The sequence below is a fragment of the Amia ocellicauda genome, chromosome 16, assembly GCF_036373705.1.
Source record: "Amia ocellicauda isolate fAmiCal2 chromosome 16, fAmiCal2.hap1, whole genome shotgun sequence".
Taxonomy (NCBI): Eukaryota; Metazoa; Chordata; class Actinopteri; order Amiiformes; family Amiidae; genus Amia; species Amia ocellicauda.
Window position 1 is genome coordinate 17,467,831 of NC_089865.1, and position 25,154 is coordinate 17,492,984.

Below are 25,154 nucleotides of genomic sequence, written 5' to 3' on the forward strand. Positions count from 1 at the left end.
GCTGATTGTGAAACTTTTTTCCCTTTCTTCCCAGAAACAGCAGACAAATTCTACAAATTAAATAATCTACTGTGCATTCTCAACAGCTGAGTTAGGTACGCCTTTTCATTTGTGCTATGCATGGTAAGCTACGTAAACACATTTCTGCATTACTGCTTGGATGGATTTCAAAGCGGCTGTATAACTACATGCAGTCAGATACTTAGAGGATGGAGAAAGGGCTGCATTCTCTGCAGTAAATTGACATGTCCCATTCCTGGATAAAACAGTGAAATTAAACATTGGGCAGCCCATGAAATGGGCATAGCTTGAATCCCCTGAGCATGTTAAATCACAGATTGCAAGATTTTCAACTGAGGGCCTGGTTAACATTTATAAAACCTCTGTATATCATAAGGTATATTGAACACAAATAATAATAATAATACATATACATACTATTAGTATAATATCAACAATATGATTAATCTATTATCATCTGTTGTAGTAGTAGTAACATGTTGAGTGTTTAGTTTATTGAAATGTTCAGTTTTCATTTTCTCAGCATCGCTGATCATTTATCAAATCCAAATCAATATAGTATTATTGATCTCACCTATTAGATCATAGGATGTTTAAATAAGAAAGCTACGTACACATAATAGACTTCTAAATACTATCATCCTGTATTAATAACCAATAATCCCTGAATTCTGTCTTTCAAGGAGCAATCTTTTGGTATAAATATGACACAATTGCAGCTCAGTTACTAATGCCTATTACGTCTAGTCAAGTGACAGTTTATTTCTGTATAAACAGAGCATGCTATTTGCACAGAAGCCTGCTAAACTGCTTTGTACTGCTCTAAAAAAAATTCCAAGCAGGATTTCAGCAGTTCTGCAGCAAGGCATGCAGAGCGCTATTATCCCCAGTTATTGTGCTGGGTTAAGTGCTTCTGAATCTAATTACGCTAATGTCGGTTGCAGTCTTAAATCACACTTATTGGCTAAGTGCACCAGTTTGTCTGTCCTTCAGGATGAAGATCCGTGCTGCTCCTTGACTAATTATTCCGATTGGATCTGAGCAATTGCACTTATTGGCTGGGCCATGGCACTGACAACCTCTCCCCTGATTTGTTGCCGGAGGCCCTGTTTGGTTGCTTCCCATTGGCTCCTGGGTGAGAGTGGGAGGGGAGCTGTTCTCTTTCCTCCCAGTGCTGGACTGCATGTGTGTGCTCGTTCTCTCCCATTATTTGAGTGACTGCAGGTATTGGTGTCTGCCTCTGAGAGTGAGAGAGAGAAAGAGGAGAGCAGCATCTCATCTCCCCCCTCAGGCTTTCCCCATTTCCCTGCTCCTTGTCAATCCTACCTCCCTCCCGGACCAACCCATCTCAAACTGGACCAACCCGAACCTCCCCGGACCCTCCACCCACAATCCTTAGGACTCTCCTTAATTGTCCATCCTGCCTTATCTACTGACCAGGTAAGAGTTTTAAATGTGCCTGCACCACTCTTAAGAAAATACAAACTGCACTAAAGACACTATCAGTTTTCCTTGCTTTTTTATCAGTAGCAGATGTCCTGTCCAGGCAAAAGCAAGAGCTCCTTCCAGGTGGTCCCCTCATAAGGGAGTTAGGAAAACTATCTTTCATATCTACAGATGCAGGATTGTCTTTGTCAAGCATAGTTTTTTAAAGAATATTATGTTTTTGCCATTTGTTTGAATTTTATGAGAAATATGTTTTAATTTCAGCTGCTTGTTATTTGTTATTTGTTGGTCATTGTTTCAGTGAATAAAAGTAATATTGAGGTTTATTTTGTTAATCAAGTATTAAAAATGGAGATCTACTCAGTCTATCTTATTGAAACGTACTGGATTACTGGACTAATACTAGTTTGAACAAATACATTTGCTGTTTTTATTATAGTAATTACAGTTTTAACATTTGTCAACATAGCCTTCTTCTCTGAAAAGAATACTCTGAGAAAATAAGCCATCTACTGAATGTATAGAGCCTTAAACTTCATTAGTGTGCTTTATAACTGAAGTAATTATAATTTGTGAAACCAGTTGCTCATATTTGTACATCAAGGCTCACTCCAAACTCCAGCCCAGTCATTTGAAGGCTTGCATTTCTGGATCAGGCTGTATCCAGGAGAGTTTGAGAGCTTTTTAGCTGTGGAGCAAAAACCCAACCGTGGTCTCTGTGCATCAACATCTTGTTAGTTAAATCCAGCTATCTGTGATTTTGTTTCTACATATTACTGGGCCAGCTTGTACAGAAACACCTGCTGGCTCTGCTATTGTTCCTGTTGAACTCCGTGGGTAGTGATAACGTACTAGGAAGTCTGTGTTTTCAAGGTACAAGGAGTGTTTATATGGTACTAGTGACAGCTTTCTGTGGGTTTAAAATCTATTCGGCTGCTCCGTGACATGATTGTTTTTTCATTCCTTGGGCGCAGAACTGCATAAAATGATTAGATGATTAGAAGAGGCTTTTCTGGATGGGTTGCCCGACTTCAGTAAAAGTCCAGATGCTTTGAAATCAATATTGGGAGGCTATTCCAAGAGTGTGATGAAATGACATTTAAACAGTTTTGCTTTGCAGTGCTACTAATCTTGAGAACACTGGGCTTGTGTAACAGCAAACTCCTCAGGTTGACAGGTGAATGGGTTTCTTTTATTTTCTTTCAAAAAGGTGCCAGTATGTACACATTATTGCAGCTGCTGCTACTATAAGAGTAAAAACAAGCACCTGTAGTCTGGAAAAGACAACATTATCTAAAACCATCTTTTGTAACAGTGGTTTCAGAGACAAACCTGTAATTCATAAGTCTTGTACTAATCATCCTGGAAATGTTATTGTTTTTAGGTTTTTCTCCATGAAAGAATGTGCTTGTTTCAGTCTGGTTTTTATGGTCCCCACTGATACGCTGTGCTTTTAGTACAGTGGCATGGCATGTGCTTCTGGTGTGTCACATGACTCCTTCCAGAGCAAAACAAAAACTAAATCAAACTACAGCAAGAGCATGCTGGTTATTATTGCGCACAGCCCTCAATGGGTAATACAGGGTAAACAGCCACCATGATGTCATAGGGAAGTGAAAAGTAATTTCTCAGAAAATTGACCCCTTCTATTGCACCACCCTCACTTATTACTAGATTTCCCTCCTGAATAGTTTAGCAATAATGTATACCTGTCTGTCTTTTTATCACTCCACACTGCTGACATACAATTTCAATAGCTGTCCCAGACATAGCAGTATAATAAGAGAGGAGTACTTTTTTATTTTTAATCATTCATCCTAAAGGTGTTATAAAGAGACAGTGGGGGGTACGCTGACTGTACAAGAATAAAAAACAAAACAGACACTGCCGCACAGCCGAACAGACAAGTGAGAAACATTATGCTTTTTGTAATTTGTCACTTACTCTTCAAACAATTTTAGATATGATCTTATCTCCCCTCTATGGAGCTATAAGTGTCATCTTGTTAGACATTCATGTCATTGTAGTAGAAGACGTTCCCTTGTATGTGTCGTACCTCATTCAATTTGCAAGTAACAATTCAATCTTTCAGACGAAGAAGTGTTTGTGTGCATTCCTAAAATGTTTTGGCATATTGCATCTTTTCATTCATTCTTTTCAGACAATGTTCCTGAATCTCCATTAAAGCGCCCAGTCTTCTTGTTCAATCCATATTTAATATTTCATAATATCCGAATAGTGGAAATTAGGAAGACATCTAATAGAATTTAAATTTGAAGTGATGGCATATGTCAAAAGTAGAATCTACATTTTTAGTTTTTAAGGAGGCCTTGCTATATTCTTAAGTATTAACTATTAATGAATACTATGTACATTACAGCTCAGATAAAGAACTGTCCTTTTTTTTGTTTCAAAACTGATAATTTCCAGTTAGATGCTCTACCACCTAACATTTGATCGCAGTATTTGCAGGCTGTTTAACATTTCAGTGTTGCTACAGTAGTGAAATTCCACAACTGACTGTAATTTGCTTGGAGAGCACTTTTCAGACCTCATAGATTTTTTTGTATTTCTTTGTTTACATCCGTTTGAATCGTTAATTTTTTTGGCCGAATGGTTAGGTGAACAATCGAAAGCAAAGAGGGGCCCTTTGCTTAAAACAATTTCAAGTTATAGGTGCACAGACCATGCAAAAACTAAACTTTCAAAAACATGACATAAATGAATATACATAGAACAGGAACATTTATTGAAATTAGTTTAAGTGAACCAATCGAATTACATGTATTCAACTGGTAAATCTCGAATAAATGCTAAGATCCATGATAAAGCCTAATCCACATTGAATCTTGATATACAACACACCCTAAGTCTTTGTTGCTGGCCTCTATGCCCAGAAAACAGGTGATGTCTTGTTGCATTAACAGTTAGTTGCTTTTCCCCCTTTGATCCTGATTTAGAAATCGTCAATTCCACCCTGTCTTACTTCCAGGCTGTGTAATCAGTTTTGTTGTAATGGGAAAGAGACAAAGAGAATATTTACTTCTCCAGCACGTTCCATATCAGAAAAGCTATTAGTCACAAGCAAGTCTCCCAAGTGCTCTGTTTAAATTTTTTTATTCCTATCTCCTGCCCTGGCCTGATTGGAAAACAAATCTTCTCCATGCTGCCTGCACTTAAAAACCTCCACCCAGTCATAACTCATAACCGAATGAAAAGGGTTCCCGGGCTGAAACAGAATGCAGTACCTTCTGAAAACTGATGCCGAAGAGAGTTATTGGCACCACGATATGAAAAACTTTGGTTGCTGTGCAAGCCTCTGAATGGTGCCTCTGCAAGGTTAATTAAATCTGCCCAGTTACTGTAATAAGACTCGAGATCTTGATTACTGCAGGGATGGATCTCCGCTGGGATTTTTGGGACAGGTTATAAATGGTGAATGTCTGCTTCTGTAATGTTGTTAAGAATCATCAGTCTGAGCAACCTCAGAACAATCAGTTCAGAACAATCCTTTTCAATTTTTAAATAGTTATCGTAATAATAATAATAATCAATATAGATGCAAGCTGAATAGACTGGTGGCAAAGCATATATAGCGCATTTTAATCATTTGCCTAAATTAGAACAATTACTATAATTCATGATGCTAGACTGTAACCCTTAAGGTGAAGACTTCTGCTTTACGCATGTAAAAAACAACAACACACTTCACACACCTCGATTGGGCTCCTTCGAGCTGCTGCATTTATAGTTGATTAAATGCACACAAGTGTTCATTGCATACAGAAGGTGGTTACAGAGACCTGACAGCTTAACAACTGATTATCCAAGCCTCTTAAAATAAGCCTTAGCAGCTGGGTGATACACACTTTCTCTTCCTTACTCAGATAGGCAAAATAAGTGAAGATGGTAAAGGTAGAAACTCAACACAATGCTTCCGAATTCTGAGGATCCAATTCCGAGAATGCTGGAAGCAAGAATCATTTCAGCTCTGTTCAAACAATGTCATTTTCAATCTCTGATCTGTGAACGTGACATGTAATTAACCTGCTCTTTCATAGGAGTGCATCCTTCTTCATTTCCCATGTGTATTATTTTCACTCTTTCTCTGAGTAGGAATGCATCACACCATGTCTAAACAAATGGACAATTCCACAGTGTTTTTGAGACTTAGCTCAATTGTTGACAGGTAAAACACCACTGTCTGTAATAATATTTTTATTTATTTTTAATTTTAAATATGGTAGGATGTATACATGGTATACATTTCTTCATCTGAGAAGTAAACCAATACAACAATTTCTGCAAAGCATAGGCATGTTTATGTTTATGTAAAGTTACAGTACAAACTATAAAGAAAAAGCCAAAACTGGGCTGACATGTTGTGTCTTAGCAAATCTCTGAACCTCCTTGTGAAACTGCAGACTTGTTTTATGTGACTGCAGTGAACCCTGTAAGACTGTTTCAATGACAGTTCTGCTAAATGATTACTGTCACTACTGTGGATTATCTCGATGTGTTTAATATGCAATTTTCTACACATCCTCTTACTACATCAACCTGCAAACAGACAGAAACACGGTGAGCACACTGCTACCAGTAGATTCAGAAGTAATGTTGCCTATATCCAGCCATGTGCTTTAGATCCTTCCAGCCTTCCAGCTTTCTGTACTGTCTACCTTTGTTTGTGCAGAGACAATACAACATTCAAGTTTAATCTTGTGGGGGGGAATCTTCAATATCAATTTGCTACTTAACAATCCAGAATATTGACTTTCACCATCAAGGGTTTGTGACTTGGAGGGGATATTTTTCAGAAACTGATTCTGAACATTGAATGTTTGTGCATTTCAAGTATGCATTACAGGTTTACCTTGATAGCTTCAAAACCTTTAAATAGGCTTTTGGATGTACCCTTTCCTTTACAAATGTGCTTGCTTGACATTTCCCATACTGTGTGTGTAACCCAGTACTAATTACCTGGATGCTAGAATTGGACTATTCAGGGTCTGAGATCACTAATATATTCAAATACATATATTACAATGTATTGGGTTTCAAAGAAAGGGGGGGGAAGAAACATCTGCACTCCAGTTACTAAAGCTTTTGCAAAGCAAAGTCAGCAAGTTATGTGCGATATTCTTAAGCGGATATAGAAACGGTAGGAAAGAAGTCCAAACCTAAAATCCAAATATATCTTTTTAGCTTGTAAAGTGAGCTATTTTTGTTCCCCTCTTCTCTGCTGCATTTTAAGATTGGAGATATAGACCGATGTGATTCATGTCTCACTGTAAACTGTACAATAGAATACATTTGCCCAAACATTCAAAACTCCAGACTCCAGATGTATGCCGAGTGCCCTTTTTGAGGTGTAACTGAAAGCTGATCTTATAAGAAAATTCAGTTGTACACTTGGTATTGTTATATACAAATCAATCAGAAAGTAAAGAGTTCTATAACAATTAATAGTTTATGCATCAGCAATATATCAGTCAAAAATATGCAAAGTTTAAATTCAGTTAGACCCTGACAATCAGTACAAAAGTGATTAGCATTGAAAACATGGAAAAGGTGCTTCCTGCAGCCTTCCAGCACCTTCTCGTGGGGGATATTTGACCCCCTTGCACTCTGAACCTCTCCAACGTCTCTTTGTTGCATGACTTGGGTTGCATTTGTTTAGTCCAGACCATAGATTTGGATCTCAAGATTGTGTTTAAGATGTGCGACTCAGATATTATTGTGCTGGAAAGTTCCTTTGTGACCAAACTTGACCTTCTAGACAGAGGCCTCCAAGCCTGTCCCTCAAGTGCACCAGAACTGGAGAAAACTAAGTGTGACATTCTTCTCAACATAAGCTTCACTTCAATTTATTCTTGAATTCTCCAGAATGCCTCTGGTTTACTAAAATGTTGATTAGAAGTGTTTGGATGAAAGAAAAATGTATCAGACCAGCAGTTTGGATAGAGGAGGTGCCTTTTCAAATAAGTCATTCTAGCAGTACAGTACTTGTAATGTAACTTCACTGAGATACCTAGCTTGTGCTGAATTCCATCAATTGTCTACCACTTGTACAACAATAAGAAATCTACATTTTAAATGCATGGCCCACTTTTAAGTATTTTATATATACAGTGAGGGGAAAAAGTATTTGATCCCCTGCTGATTTTGTACGTTTCCCCACTGACAAATAAAAGATCAGTCTATAATTTTAATGGTAGGTGTATTTTAACAGTGAGAGACAGAATAACAACCAAAAAATCCAGAAAAACGCATTTCAAAAAAGTTATAAATTGATTTGCAAGTTAATGAGGGAAATAAGTATTTGACCCCTTCGACTTAGTACTTGGTGGCAAAACCCTTGTTGGCAATCACAGAGGTCAGACGTTTCTTGTAGTTGGCCACCAGGTTTGCACACATCTCAGGAGGGATTTTGTCCCACTCCTCTTTGCAGATCCTCTCCAAGTCATTAAGGTTGCGAGGCTGATGTTTGGCAACTTGAACCTTCAACTCCCTCCACAGATTTTCTATGGGATTAAGGTCTGGAGACTGGCTAGACCACTCCAGGACCTTAATGTGCTTCTTCTTGAGCCACTCCTTTGTTGCCTTGGCTGTGTGATTTGGGTCATTGTCATGCTGGAATACCCATCCACGACCCATTTTCAATGCCCTGGCTGAGGGAAGGAGGTTCTCACCCAGGATTTGATGGTACATGGCCCCGTCCATCGTCCCTTTGATGCGGTCCAGTTGTCCTGTCCCCTTAGCAGAAAAACACCCCCAAAGCATAATGTTTCCACCTCCATGTTTGACAGTGGGGATGGTGTTCTTGGGGTCATAGGCAGCATTCCTCCTCCTCCAAACACGGCGAGTTGAGTTGATGCCAAAGAGCTCAATTTTGGTCACATCTGACCACAACACTTTCACCCAGTTCTCCTCTGAATCATTCAGATGTTCATTGGCAAACTTCAGATGGGCCTGTACATGTGCTTTCTTGAGCAGGGGGACCTTGCGGGCGCTGCAGGATTTCAGTCCTTAACGGCGTAGTGTGTTACCATTTGTTTTCTTGGTGATTATGGTCCCAGCTGCCTTGAGATCATTAACAAGATCCTCCCGTGTAGTTCTGGGCTGATTCCTCACCGTTCTCATGATCATTGAAACTCCACGAGGTGAGATCTTGCATGGAGCCCCAGACCGAGGGAGACTGACAGTTATTTTGTGTTTCTTCCATTTGCGAATAATCGCACCAACTGTTGTCACCTTCTCACCAAGCTGCTTGGCGATGGTCTTGTAGCCCATTCCAGCCTTGTGTAGGTCTACAATCTTGTCCCTGACATCCTTGGACAGCTCTTTGGTCTTGGCCATGGTGGAGAGTTTGGAATCTGATTGATTGATTGCTTCTGTGGACAGGTGTCTTTTAAGAGAGTGCTCCTAATCTCAGCTCGTTACCTGTATAAAAGACACCTGGGAGCCAGAAATCTTGCTGATTGATACTTATTTCCCTCATTAACATGCAAATCAATTTATAACTTTTTTGAAATCCGTTTTTCTGCATTTTTTGGTTGTTATTCTGTCTCTCACTGTTAAAATACACCTACCATTAAAATTATAGACTGATCATTTCTTTGTCAGTGGGCAAACGTACAAAATCAGCAGGGGATCTAATACTTTTTTCCCTCACTGTATGTATCCTCAAAAAATATTACACTGAACTTTTTGACAAAGAAAGCTCCAGATTTCTTGCTTCTTAATAATGTGAAAAGGTCAGTGCAAATCGGAAAACCCTTCCTCTTGCAATCCACATTTCAAACCACACGTTCAGAATGAGTCTAATACTAGCAAATACGAGGAGCATACTATTTACCGTACAAATATTTATCCCACACAGCTTTACGTTTGCTACCCTGAGCTTTGTTGTTGTTATTGTTGTCACTTGTCACTCTTCACGGGAGCAAAACATATAAAAGCGTGTCACCGATTTAATTATTCCCGAAGCCTCAGAAGTAGTCGAAGAAAAGCTATTTATCCTTCTTAAAGAGAAACAGGAGTGATATTTAAATCTAGGGCATGCCTTTGAATTTTCAAAAGACCTTTTTGTGGGATTAAAGACTTTAAATCATCAAAGTGTTTTAATGTCACAGTATCACAAGGAGGCAGACCGTTTAAACTTTCAAGTTATAGGCACCGTAGACAGAGGTGTTTAAATGATGCAGTTTATTTTCCATTTTATCACATTTAGTTTGTAGGGTTTTGTTCTTTTAATGCTTCAACCCCGGTGTGGTAATGAAACTGTTCTCTCAAGACCGATTTATGGATGCTTTTCTCCATTGGTCACTGGTATGAGGGGATGCTGTAACCCAACCTCCTATACTTGCTGTTGTTTTTTCTGTGCAGTATGCAAGTCTCTCATGGGAAGGTCAAGATGTTTAAAAATAAAATTACACACAGCATTCATTATTAAAACTACAAATGATTGCTGGTTTGTGATATTACCTGGAAGTATACTGTATTGATTTGCAAAAGGCTTTAGCTGTATTACATGCAGGTCACTGCAGGATTGCTGTGTATTGCGATTATTTACCCAAACTGGGTAATTTCAGACTCAAGATTTGGATCTACGGTTGGGATCTCTGAAGCTTGTTATCAGGATCAGTTATCAGTTACCATCTGTTTCTGTAAAAGTAAATAGATGCTCACCTTGGAAATATTTATATGTATTAGTACATTTATGATTTTTACTTAAACATAATTTAACTTTTTAGTTTAGCTTTATTTGGATATTTAAAAAATGGCTTTGAAAGTTGTTCTTTCTGGTTAAAGGGTTGAATTAATGTTCTTGGTTACTTTTAGGACCTGCAGTTTACCAACATCCATCAGTATACCTCTTATAATAAAACATGATGGTAACTAGACTTGATGGATTTTGAGCCCTGTTTGGGAGTAGAGCTAAAAAATACTAAATCAGTGTATTTATAGGCCGTGGAAATTCCAAATCATTGTGTTATCTGTTCTAAAAAGTTATCATTCAATCAAATAAAACACTAAATGTGTCAATGTTTGAGTCACTGTAGACCAAGAGACATATTTATGTATCAAATGCTATGCTTTACTGCTCCCTTTATGCAGGCTGTGCAGCTCTGAAATTAGTTTTCATGCAGTTACGGGAAGCCTGCTGTTTGTCAAGTTTTTTCGGGCAGCCTCTGATGCTGAGACATAAAGAAATTCCAAATACATTCTGGAAAGAAAGTTTCAAAAGCTTACAAAATGATATCAGCACCAGGGAAATAAAGAACAAGACATAATATATACCCCCTTCCTTTGATAAACGGACGCATTTCTCTCTCCCCTACCATTTCCAATACGTGCTATCAAGATCGTATAACTGATCAATTTAAAGAAAGGTTTGAGGTCTCGGAGGGTTTCGGGTTTCTGGGTCAATAACCAGCAGGGCAAGAAATGCAAGACTCAACGTGTGTCTGCGTGCCAGCGCTTCATTGTTAATGTGGCTGCTTCAGCAAATACATTCATGAGATCAGATTGCCTTATGCAGACTTCTTTTTCTCCAGCTTAAACTAACACAAAGGCCTCCCGTTCCCTGACTTGAAAGGCAGCTTCCTTTGAGTCAGGAGGCAATGGTGGGAAGTTGTCACTGTAAAAAGAAAATGAACTGCCTGATGTTTGTGTGCAGGAGCTGTACGCTTACTATATATCAATGTAAAATTGTAATAATGTTGCAAAACGTGGTAATGAGCAAAAGGCATCTGTTTCCCTCAGCAGGACTACTCTCTGCACATTCTTTACCCACATGTTTGAGATTTGTATGAACAGAATACCAATTAAACTTTCTGTAGCTTTGAAATGAAAAAAATAGTAAATTTGTATTTAGATCAGGTTAGGGTCAGATTAACCAAGGTCTTTTAAAAAGCATTGTCCATCACAAACTCAATTTTTACCCAGAGAAGTGTCTTAAATAGTAGCTGTATCTCAGCTAAATAAAGCTACACTTTATAATCCAGCAGGCTTTGGTAATGCACTTTTTTCGTCAGTTTCTGCTGACTTGATTAGTCTACTACATTAACTGCAGATTTTTTGTGTATTCAGTGCTAATACTCCCTTTGTATAAGTACAGAAGCTGTGGCTCGTGATTAAATGTTTCCAACTTTGCTGCCAAACTTACTGTGATGCTCATGTGCTTTGTAAACTGGAGCTGCAGGCCCTATTTCTTTGAGCTAGAGCTTTTGCAGTTTTTTCTTTTAGTTTTACAGCTTAATACAGCCCAAACACACCCAATATAAAGCACATTTTGATTAGCTGGCAAAAAGAATGACTCTCCAAGCATAAATATGTCCTGGTTCAATGTCACATGCAAGAGTAATAGGGTAGACGGATGTTGGATGTTCATTGCAGCAAATCCACAGTGAGTCCCAGATTGTAACAAAGGTGTATTTGAAAACAGCATAGTAGTGTATAATACAGGTGGATTTCAATGGCACATTTACGAGGTGTCTCCTTTGTGATGGCAATTTAAAACAAATTTTATTTATATTTGGCTTTTAAACAAACAGCTTATTTAAAAGAGTTTAGCCATAAATGTGCAGCAGCATAAGCATTAGGGCTTTTTTTTTATTCATATGTTAATGCTACAGGCAGGCAAAATCATTGTTGTTGTCATAAAAAGTGGATTCTGTGAATTTGTATTATTCTGCTAAAACGATTACACATGTAAAGTCTAAATAAATATCTTTAGTTGCTTTTGGTCCTTTAATATCTCTCCCATACTCAGCTGACTTTTCCCATCAATAAAGTTAAAATGCATTAATCTACCGTACATTTAGACATTTTACGTTTATGCCAAGTTCTGCTGCGTTTCTCTTACTTTTGAAATAGTGTAATTTTGAGGGATTAATCCATGGCAACGCTCACTAGTAGAAGTATTGAATAAAGAAGAAGAATAAAAAATGATCTTTTTATGTTTTCTATGATGCCCTCTCAGATCTTTTTTTTTTTTTTTTTTAAACTAAAGTGCTGCTCAGTTATTTTTGGTTTAATCCGTCTTCACAGACTTGTGACCGGTCTTCTTGCTGTCTAATGCTGAAACTGCAATTACAGTTTAAAAGCCTTCAAAGCACACTGTGAAATTAATGACTACATCCACCAGCTTCCTTTTCACTTAAGCCTGTGATGTAGAAGAGCTGAGATGAGATTTCTATAATCTGTGAGGACTACAGTGTTTCATCCAAGTGTCTCTGAACATTGAATCAATGACTTCCTGGTCAGATGCTGCAGGGTTAGTTTTGGTAACAAATTGTAAGCATTTACAGGACAGGTAACACAGATAATCTCTTCAATGCAGGCATGAATTGTGATGTGTACCTTGTATTGCTGGTGTTTTTCTTAAATTGTATTTCAGTAGTCAACAATTTGTGTTTCAATTGTACTTCATATGATACCTATTCGGGCAATTTTATAATTATCACCTTTCAGGAGGCAATGTTGTTTTTAATGTATTGATCTATGTACACAAGATCAGATTGGGATTTCAAATGAGCAAATTAAAGGGCTTGGTTAATTTTCAGCCATGAATTTATTGAATGGTGGAATGAACAGTGATAACTGATCAGAGGATGCTTGACAATTTCCACTCAGTTATTGAATATTCCCCAAAGTGAGATACATTCAGCGAATACCAGTCCAGTGGTAAAGTCCCAAGATGAGTGGCGATGCAGAGCAATCAAAACCTCTCTGGAAGATTGCCATATTCATCTTCAGTCACATTGCTGGTCTTTTGAAATTGCTGTGTGACTGAGCCATGACCTCCAGTATGTAACAGGGGTTAGAATTTCTACTCTGATTGTTCACAGATGAGTATATGACACCTCCATCACATACAGATACTTTACAGGGCTAGGAATCATTATGGGGGTAAACAAATGACAGAACACCAGTTCCCTCGCTGACAAATCCACATCCCGTTTTCATTACACCGAAAGTCAGGGGACAATGTAATCAATGTTCCTTGCTGCATTGCACTACAGGTAATGATGATCATACCCCTTATATTCCTCACCAGAGTTTTGAAACCAACATCTGAACATGTTAGAGGGGTGGGGGGGAGATGGTGCAGGATGAGCTTCAGTTCCGTGCAGGATGGCTCTAGATACTGAGATGAAATGGCTTCTCCAGTAGTGTGATCTTAAGTTGGTTTCAGTGGGTGCAATATTTTGTTTTGGTTAATGACAGCCCTCATTGAGCAAGGATCACCACCATTAGACTTGGATAGTAAGCAATTCCTTGCCAGTGTGATCGGCAGACATGCAGCCTACAGAATACGCTTGGAACATGATAAAATGCCACAGATGTTTTGAGGGAGCGTGCGATTGCCATGCTGATTGCTGGAATGTCCTCCAGAGCTGTTGCCAGAGAATTGAATGTTCATTTCTCTACCATAAGACACCTACTTCGTTTCAGAGAATTTGGCAGTACGTCCAACCGGCCTCACAACCTGTAACCACGGCAGCCCAGGACTCCACATCCGGCTTCTTCACCTGCCCCCGGACAGCTGATGAAACTGTGGGTTTTCACAACCAAAGAAAGCTCATCTGCGTGCTTGTCATCCTCACCAAAGGTCTTGCTACAGTCAACATCTCAAGTGGACGCTCCCTGAAAACTTGAGACTTGAAATTCATAGATTAGGGCCTAACTACATTTTTTCAATTGACTGATTTCCTTATATGAACTGTAAGTCAGTCAAATCTTGGAAATTGTTGCATGTTGGGTTTATATTTTTATTCAGTATAGAAGTGAAACTGTAGAAGTGAAATTGCAGATGTCATTTGACAACAAAGTGCTGCAGAGGTTGAGCATTAACTGAGTGAAAGTTGTGAATATTCTTTTCCTTGGCTTTGAGTGACATGCTTTTTGTAAAACCTCAATAATGCCTAATTGGAATTGAATGAAAAAACATTTGATTAAAAAAAGGCTTTGTAAGATGGTGGAGGTCCAAATGAATCTTACGTTCTTTGGTAATCGTACTTATAATATTCCACAGTGTGAAGAATGACTTAATATTTTCAGTAATTGTTGCATTACTCTATAGCTATTAAAACCTGCTTGGGCTCAGTCTCTGCATGTACACATTTAAACAAATAGGTATAATTTACAAATCAATAAAGGCATCTCTTATAAATTGAATACACATGTAGCTATTCAGAAAAGTAAATAAAGAAATATATTGAAGAGCAATAAGGCACAGTGCAGTGCAGTATCAGATGTCATGTACAGTTGAGGTTTGTAGTAAACAAGTGGTGTCTCACGCAGCATAGTGAGTCAGAAATATTAAACCCTTCCCCCTAAAGTCATCTGCATATATTAAAACATGATGCATAGTACATAATTAGGATTATGGCAATTACATATTGGTTTGTATTGACCTTGGTACTCATATGCTGTGAGGTTATTCTGTAGTGACTGGTTCAGTCGCTCAAGGGCAGGACATTTCAAGTAATTCTCAGATTATTACTTGAAGACTTCCTTTTTTCAATCATGATCAAGCATGAAAAGTAATACAATGCCATGTCTCTGGAAAACTTTAACCTAAAAACAAACAAACAAACAATATTTAAAAAATGTGTTGAGGATTAAAGAGCTTTTATGCTTGTTCCTCTTAGTTTATGCTTTTTATGATACTGATATATATATATATATATATATATATATATATATATATATATATATATATATATATACACTCACCTAAAGGATTATTAGGAACACCTGTTCAATTTCTCATTAATGCAATTATCTAACCAACCAATCACATGGCAGTTGCTTCAATGCATTTAGGGGTGTTGTCCTGGTCAAGACAATCTCCTGAACTCCAAACTGAATGTCTGAATGGGAAAGAAAGGTGATTTAAGCAATTTTGAGCGTGGCATGGTTGTTGGTGCCAGACGGGCTGGTCTGAGTATTTCACAATCTGCTCAGTTACTGGGATTTTCACGCACAACCATTTCTAGGGTTTACAAAGAATGGTGTGAAAAGGGAAAAACATCCAGTATGCGGCAGTCCTGTGGGCGAAAATGCCTTGTTGATGCTAGAGGTCAGAGGAGAATGGGCCGACTGATTCAAGCTGATAGAAGAGCAACTTTGACTGAAATAACCACTCGTTCAAACCGAGGTATGCAGCAAAGCATTTGTGAAGCCACAACACGTACAACCTTGAGGCGGATGGGTTACAACAGCAGAAGACCCCACCGGGTACCACTCATCTCCACTACAAATAGGAAAAAGAGGCTACAATTTGCACAAGCTCACCAAAATTGGACAGTTGAAGACTGGAAAAATGTTGCCTGGTCTGATGAGTCTCGATTTCTGTTGAGACATTCAGATGGTAGAGTCAGAATTTGGCGTAAACAGAATGAGAAATTGGATCCATCATGCCTTGTTACCACTGTGCAGGCTGGTGGTGGTGGTGTAATGGTGTGGGGGATGTTTTCTTGGCACACTTTAGGCCCTTTAGTGCCAATTGGGCATCGTTTAAATGCCACGGCCTACCTGAGCATTGTTTCTGACCATGTCCATCCCTTTATGACCATCCTCTGATGGCTACTTCCAGCAGGATAATGCACCATGTCACAAAGGTCGAATCATTTCAAATTGGTTTCTTGAACATGACAATGAGTTCACTGTACTAAACTGGCCCCCACAGTCACCAGATCTCAACCCAATAGAGCATCTTTGGGATGTGGTGGAACGGGAGCTTCGTGCCCTGGATGTGCATCCCACAAATCTCCATCAACTGCAAGATGCTATCCTATCAATATGGGCCAACATTTCTAAAGAATGCTTTCAGCACCTTGTTGAATCAATGCCACGTAGAATTAAGGCAGTTCTGAAGGCGAAAGGGGGTCAAACACAGTATTAGTATGGTGTTCCTAATAATCCTTTAGGTGAGTGTATATATATATATATATATATATATATATATATATATGTCTGTGTGTGTGTGTGTGTGTGTGTAATGTTGAGAAGCAAGTGGTTTAAATTCTTGTAATATATAATTTATATTAATTATATAAATAATGCAGTGATAATACATAATTCAGAGGTAATATGTTTCTCCAAATACTACTAACTGCAGTTCAATCAAAAGGTGAACTAGTTAATTTAATTCTGTATCATATTATTTAAATTTTGTATTGCTCATGCAACCTGTAAATCACCCTATATAAGGATGTCATATAAGATAAGACATCTTGATTGTAACCAGCACCATTTTTTCTTGACATTTGTTTTGCTAAATGATATCTATCTATCTCTCTTTTTCATATATTTATAATTATTATGTTTTTAAATCTTGGTGTGTTTATTTATTTTAGTTGTGGAACTTCAGACACATTTATACTGATTCAAATCAGAATATGTGAGGTATCTCTTTTTCTGTGTAGGTCTGTCTAATGCTCGTTAAGTATGCAACAGAAGGCTTCCTAATTGTGGGGTAAAATGTGGTATTTAATTCATACTGTCCATGATAAGAAACGGCTGAATATATAATCATTCTCTAAAGTATTGTCTTTCTTGTTTTATTTAGCAGAACTAATGCAGTAGCTGGAAGGAAGGAGCTGCGTGCCTTGTGTACATTTGGTTTATGTAATATTTACAAAAATGTGCAACACAACCATTTCCCTCGTGTGAGTTTACTGGTAGCATGTACAGCTGGTTTTGAGGTATTACTAACTCAAGTTATAAGGGCAGAATCGCCTTCATTGCACCAAACACAGTTGTGCAGGCATCAAGAAGTGATTAACATATTTCATTCATAATAAGGATTTCAGCATTTTCAGCTAGGCCGAGAGACCGTGATGTATGACTGCTTCTCTAGTTCTCAATACGATGGACTTGTAATGGTGTAGATGTCATCTGAAATGGATCCCTCTGCTGCTCCCTCCTGGTCCACCGGCACCTCAACAGCTGTGTTTAATGTAGCAGTTGTATTTTATCAAGTGAGTCCTTGAACAGGGGTCAAGCAGTAATTTGTGAAGGTGAAGATAGAGAGAGAAATAGAGAGAGAGAGAGCACATTAGCTTTTAGAAATCATTAAAAATTCATATAGTCTGATTCATCTGTTGAGTTTTGCTGAATTAATGCAATGTTGTAATAGAATTTCACCTCTGGGAATTTCGATTTGAGCCATGCTGAATGAGAGATCATAGCAGCCGCCATGTTTATTACGAGATTAATTAAATTGTAATGCTCTGTGTGCACAGGGATTCTGCCCCTGGAATACTTGGGGACTGCTCTTAAATCATACTGAAAACATCCAAACAGGTTTGAAAGCTTAAACTGCCTGTTTCTGGTGATTTGAAATTGGATAATGTGTTTAATTGGATGTGTTTAATACACAGTTCCTTAAGTAAGATTATGCTTTCATTATTAATTTATGTATTTGTTTATACACACATTTGTTATGTTCTTAAAACTGGATGAAGTCCATTTCATAGGCAGGTTGACTATTTCTACAAAGCCTAATTATCAGTGAAAAATCCCTTTTCTCTGATATCATGCTATGACACAGACTTACCAACAGAGGGCGATATGATCATGCTGATGTGGGAAAGTTTATATATATGTATTTATACATATATATAGATTTATTACACCAGAAACAGTTATAATAAATGTGTTCTATTGTTTCTCTTGTTTTCTTTTAAACACAACCTCGATGTTAGTTCTCTTTGCCAATTTATAATATATTTCATGTCATGAGAATCAGATTTTGTGTTAATCTAGAAGAACCCTGTATTGATTTAATTTTAACAGTTTTTCAACACGATTTCCATAGTTCGAATGTGAGCCTGTGAGTGATACTGTGGAAAATCCATTAAAGTAACCAAATAGTCGCAGTCCAGGGTGTTAGTTTGTGCAACCAGTCCTGCCCAAAATCATATTCAACCTGTCTAAGCAAAGAAATGTGTGATACCTCTTCTGTTAATGTATCAATTATAAAACTACAAAGCTTTAAAAATGATAGATTTAATAATTAGAACCTAAAATTACACACATATATAAAGCTACAAAAGATAAACAAGTTCAAATATGAACAAATTCTAATAAAATAACTTGCATCATACAACCACCACTCATTCATCCTTACATTTTCTTTGACCCTGGTTTTTATACTTTCTGAAAACACTTCAGTCAGGTTGAACTTTGTAATCTCCTTAAATGCTGCAAGTGGCTAGGTAATATTTTAATGTCTTGACTGTCAATAGTGTATTAGTTGATATATACATATACCATATATATATATATATATATATATATATATATATATATATATATATATATATATATATATATATAATTTAAAACATTAAAATGTAAGTGTTAACAGTGCAATATCTCTATTAAGACTTTTAGAAAATAGTTTCCTCCCTTTGTCATCAGTTCTTTCCTACTATGAAAATAGCTGGTTAAGTACATTTTAAAGGCTGCCATTACTACCATAATTAAGAATATTGTGAAATATTGTTTGCAAAACTTAACTCTAGATGCCAAACAAGATAGTTGTATTAAAAACAGATGAATGTGTCTTGTTGTTTGTCTGCTTATTTATTTTTGTGTCTGTCTTTTCTTGCAAAGAAGTCCCTATTGTGATCAGAACTGGCACTGAGACCAAAAGACTTGCAGATCTCATTTTAAGTAAGTACTAGTGTAAAGCTTATGAAATGTAACTGTAGTTGGTAATATGCAAAAGTATGTCCAAAGTATGAACTTAAAAGCAATAATGTGTATTGATGAATCTTGATAACACTTTTACAGGATTCATAGTAGAACGTATGATTCCAGAAAAAAAAACTAAAACAGAATATCAAACAAATTCTGCAACAAATCACCTTGTAGCATTATAATTATTAGACCTTTTAATAGGCCTACTTATTGACAGGCCTCTAACTTATAAGTACAAATACATATATCCACCATGAAAGAAATCGATGAGGAGAATCTCTCAGTCCTGACACCAGCTTATCTGTTCCATTTGTATTCATATGTTCTTACAGCAAAGCAGGTAGACACACAACTTGGATTGGTTAAAAAATTATATTGTGTAATTTTGCTTCTACAAAATCAAACTAATTTGATAATGTTGCAAGCAACAAATTTGCTTAAAAATGTAGAATTGCCCTTTCTATTTGCTTTTAGCAACATGTAGACTCCATAGACCTCATACTTCCTTCAATAACTTTGCTATATATGAAAATACCTGGTTCTGTAGCGGAGTGTGGTTTGAGAATGCTGAGCAGATACAAGCATCCTAATTATTAATTTGCTGGTGTCTTTGTGAATGTGTGCAATTGTCGAAGGTCCGAATGAACTGATATGTTTCTGGTTAACCACAGCTTTTATTTTATTTCTTCCAGATACCAATTCAGTAAATCAAGTATCCAGCTGATATTTTAATCCATCACTGGTATGTATAACATCTTGCAGTCGACTCCATCACCATGTAAAGATAATGTTTTAAGAATGCTGAATACTTCTTACCAGATTAATAAATAATGTAGAATCTCCAGCTACACTAGAGGAAATTCTTTGCTAATTGTTAACATTTTGATCAGGAGTTTTGTTAATTTCCATCTTGTTTTATTGTAAGTGCTGTAACTTGATAGCTTATTTATATTTCTATCCGTCAAAAAATTGTTTTCTTCATCTTATTTCACAGGGTGTTAAGTACAATATGTTCACAAACTAGTGTCTGGAACTTGGCAGTGAGATACAATTGTTCAGGTAAAACATAAATAATACTCAGAGATTAGGCATGTTATCTATCGCAATCAATACACTCATCTGACTGGGTGCAGGAATAGTATTTGAATTGTAAACAGTTTTAAATGCCTTTCTCTTTCCAGGTATAACTATATAGAATTTCCAAAGTCTTCTAGAAGGGTGACAGCACAAGGTCACATGACCTGGAAGAGAAAACCCAAGAGACCTTTGAGATCCCTCTTCGGTTAGAAACACTCAGTGATATAATTTTCTTGGACTATGCTGGGCATTGTTACCGAATGGGAGCGGTTATGCTTTCAGAGTATAACAGCACCCCCACTAATGGAAAGTTAAAGCTAACTAAAACATAAATGAACATTATTCTTAAGCTACCTGCTATTTATAGTATCCATTTGGTTTTGTTTAGCTTGATAGCTAATATTTTAATTTATGCCAGCATCCTCACAAATAACATACTAAATGTTGGGCAGGTATTGCTTCAGCTTTAATAGTAATGCTAATTATGTTCAACGATGGTAGTTTGACATTGCTGGGTGGATTTAAAGAAAATATTTATTTAAAAAAAGTGAAACATGAACTTGCTTAACAGCTGCCTCAGCACATGGGGAAACTAAGTTAATATGATACAATAATCTGGAAATCACTGTACTAAATCTGTCTTGCAAGTATTTTAGAGCATCCAGACAGTGCTTAGTACTTCCCCTCAGTTACAGGCCTCTACATAGCCAGCATACCTACCAGCACCACGTTTAACATGGCAGTGTTTTCCTATTTAGTCAGTTCATACTCAGTGGATGGTGGTAAAATATCCTGCTTCAACAAAAGGATTTCACCACTGATAAATCTCTTGTGATGTGCGTAAGTTAAAGTGCAACACAGTGAGTGGGTTGGCAAAGCAACATCATCGTAGACGCACTGTGCATATTTGAGTTGAGAGGATGCTGCATTTTGGGAATGAGGTCAATTGACAGGATGTTTTTGACTCATTGCAGAATGGACCGGACATCAACCTGGAAAGAAGTCTAAAGGCTGATGCATTAATCAATAAAGCCAGTCTGTGATTGCCCCCACTTCTTGCCAGACATTCTCATTTATGTTCAGAGCTTAGCAACCTGGTGCAACATTGGTAAGTCAATTAATGATTCATCTTTTAATGGGTTCTTTTATACTACTCTGTGTACTTCAGAGTCACGGATATTCAAAACGTGAATCCTTGTAGATCACACTGGTAAATGTCACCACAGACACATTTTTCACACCACTGATACTTTTCTGCGATGTGACCTGAAATACAGAAATATTTCAGGTTTTTAAATCCATTTTCACAACATTTGGAAGCTGATGGTTGTGGGTTGATTGCAGAAATCTGTCACAGAAAAAATTGAATGCATGTGAAGTACAGTCAAATAATGTAATTCATAATGTTTTGTTTGATGACCAACCAAAATAAGTAAAATTCGCCAATACATTGGTTCAGTCATGTAATAAACGTGACAAAGTGAGACTTTACAATTTACACAGGCTGTTCAAGTTAAGAAAGCAGGCACTGTCTTTCAAACGGACACCTTTGTGACTGTGGTTATAAGTTTGTCCCGTTTCCACTGGCCATGTTTAGGTACACCTCAGCGTTGCTGTTTGAGACCAGGAGTTTCCACTGTGGCTCAGGTGCACCTGCAACATGGCCAGTAGAAATGGGGTAGTTGTCTGTTTCCATCAATATTGCAGAGTGTCACAAAGCAACCATCTCACCTTAGACAATGTATGTATTCTAGAATTCCATTATTTAATTTCCTTTGTCAATACTGGTGGCCTCTGTATGCCATGATTCTCAGCAGGTGCCACAAGGAAACTTCGGAAAGGATACAAAATAAAAATCCTGATAAATATTTGTATTTATTAAAATTTTTGAAGGAAGGTTTAAAATTCATAACCATTTCTTCATGGCCACACAGCACCACGATTACTGCACCGCTTGTTTAAATCCCTTCTACATGTGTTGCCGTTTTAACCATCATTTTCCATATGATATTTCTCCTCTATTGGCCAAGTTTCTGCCACCCGTTTCCATAGCTCTCCAGGGGATTTTTTTGTCCTTTGTCATCAAAACCAGTTCTGCTGCACTGGCAGTTTTTGCTCACAGGCAGCCCCTTGGTTTAATCAGCACAGGAGCTGTGAACTCCAGATTAAAAATAACTTTTCTGGCCCAATCTGTTGTGCAACAAATCAGGTTCTAGAGAAGGCAAAAGGTACAAAATGATGAGTGTAGTTCTGACAGAACAGTCCAATTCATATTAGAACCTGGAAACATATTGGAACTGTTCCGTTTCCCCGTAACACTTGTGCACCATGTATTGATGGTATAATTTGGTATTACCCTATGGTATAACACTTCTTCTTGTGTGTCAGGCCCTGCGTTGTACCTAAGGCCAAGCTAAAATACACTGCTTTGTTCTGTGCTTGGTATGGTTACACAAATTCTTTGTCAGATGCATATGTCTGTGTCAAAGTGGCTCATTTGCATATGTCAGGTTTCTGTATAATAGCTGAGTTTTTAGAGCGGATGAAGCCCGATACATCAGTGAGACTTTTTTTTTGTTTCGTTCGACATTAAATACATGATTTCCATGCTTTGAAATATCCAGGCTCTGAGCAATTAAGCCCGTTTGTCTTTCCAAGCCCCCATCAACTTGGGAAGTGTATTATGTAATGTTATAAGAAGGATTTCCTGTGATTATAATTTGTTTAAATTTAATTACATTAACAGCTTCTGTTAATTACAAGAACACATTACATTCTAGGTCATTCATATTATACAAATACAAATGGTTTAATTAAAATAAATGTGAATCAGTGACTAATTATTTTTAATACTATTAGCCCTTATATATGGATGTATGCATTTATTTATTAATTGATTTATCCAAGTAGGAAACATACATTTTAATCACCACATAATAGCTATAGATATGCCATTTATTGCTGTTTTAGTGTCCTCACTATTTTGTTTCAGCCTTTTTAACTCTCCTTAGATTGAGTCGTCAATTATGAGATACATGGCTGAAACAAAACAAACAAAAACAGATGCTACATTACAATTGAATGTTACACGGCTTTGTCTTCTTCCTTTGTCTAAACTGGTCTCTTGAAGCAATATCTCTCTAAGCTTCCATTCATTTCCACAAACATTAAGAATATTGTGTCAGAAATTATACAAGGGTCCAGATTTTATGTTATCACACCCACATTATAAATTTTTCAGATGAGTTCAACTGAAGCAGAATCACAGCACTCATATTTTCAGCCATGTCTAATTTTTACCTTTTCTGGGACTTCAAATCTGTTGGCTAAATCGAAGCAGAATAGCAGTAAAACAACAAACAAACAAAAAAAAATGTTTCCTATAGCACTTTAGCTTCATTGAATTTGTCATGAATTGAGTGCAAAATAATGTGTTTATTCATACACTTTTGAAAACATGCTTTGCTTTTACTGTGAAAATATGTTGTAACCTATTTTACTGTGTAAATGGATAGTAACCCACTAATTAGATCTCCAAAAGCCATTTGAAGCTGAGAATGTTTGTTCTGGATAAATATGTTTAATTGGAAAAACTTCCATCACTAATAGTCAGATGGCAACCATATATATGTAATCTGGTAATCAGAACAGGTAAAAACTGCTTTGAGTGCTGTTCAAATAAAAAAAAAAAAAAAAAAAAGTATGTCTAATATATATAGATTTATGTCATTTAAGATAAAAAGGGACAGGTTAAGTTAAAGCACATCAATAGAAGAGTAGTAGTTGTTAAATAGCAAATTATATATATATTTATATATATATTTTCTTTTCTTTCTTTTTTTTTTTTTTTTCCCCTCTGCTTTGCCTCTAAGCACTTTCCATGCCACTAATAATCCACTTTGAAGCTGATTCAATCTGACTGACTCTTCGGCAGGACATTAAACATTGCCTCTGTCCATATAAAACACACTCACACACACACACACAGAAACACTATCGCTTTCTGTGTTGCTGTGTGCTGCGTACAGGACACAATAGCTTTCCACCTTCTGCATTAACCCCTGCAGCGCTGCTGTCCCTACAGGGGTGTCATCACTATGTGTTGAATCAAACACTGAAGCTAGTGAAATACACTAACAAACAAAAGTCCCCATAACCCAGCACTGCTTCAGAGCCTTCTGTGGTCTTCCTGTGTTTACTCAACATGAGGAATCAGCCATTTTTCAGCAATCTGAAGCCAGCCCATGGTACAGAAGATTTTTGTGTGGGAGTAATCAGATGAAAAACGCACACAAAAGAAACTGGCAGTAGATGGAAGTTAATGCTCCGAATAGAAATAGTGAAAATTGCATGCGAAAGGAGCTGACCCGAAAATTTCAAAAGCACTGGAGGATTAAAAACCGCACAACGCCCAGTAACTTTCAAAAGATAATCTTTCCTCCTCCTCCTCCTCTTCCTATTCACACTGCAGTTACTTCCTTCAGTGGTGATAATAGCTGTTATTATTTCAAATCGCTGCCATTATTATTATTATTATTATTATTATTATTATTATTTATTGACTCCTGTGATGTCTTTAGGCAAGTTTTGTAACTGCTCCTCAGAAAAACAGTAACATTTCTGTTACAAGTAACTGCTAACATGTACATAGTATAATGTTTGTTTGTTTTTTAAACACAGAAGCAATATAATGCAATAAGATCAACAGTGCTGCAATATGTGCACTGAAATGTTTGATCCGATTATTATGGAAACTTATGTTTTTCAAGGTTTGTATAATTTTAACAGACACAAAAAATATTTATATGTTGCAGTAATCTCTTACTTGTTTAAGTTAAAAATGTTAAACCGAGAAAATGAAAGCTTAAGCCTGAGAAAAAGACACGATT

At 37.1% G+C, this 25,154-nt stretch overlaps 1 protein-coding gene and 1 long non-coding RNA gene across 10 annotated transcripts in view; both read left to right on the plus strand.

Annotated features, from left to right (window-relative positions):
• Positions 1 to 1,020: 1,020 nt before the first annotated feature.
• On the plus strand, positions 1,021 to 19,970 carry LOC136711764 (uncharacterized). The gene is made up of 3 exons (XR_010804773.1): positions 1,021 to 1,461; positions 19,102 to 19,161; positions 19,881 to 19,970. It is a non-coding gene; the product is annotated as an uncharacterized LOC136711764 (long non-coding RNA).
• Positions 19,971 to 20,378: 408 nt separating this feature from the next.
• LOC136711465 (poly(rC)-binding protein 3) overlaps positions 20,379 to 25,154 on the plus strand; it is a 62,169-nt gene continuing 57,393 nt past the window's right edge. For all 9 annotated transcript variants that reach the window (XM_066687757.1, XM_066687758.1, XM_066687761.1 and 6 more), the window contains exons 1-2: positions 20,379 to 20,470; positions 21,240 to 21,373. The gene's annotated coding sequence lies outside the window, so the exon portion shown is untranslated. The remainder of the gene's footprint in view (positions 20,471 to 21,239; positions 21,374 to 25,154) is intronic.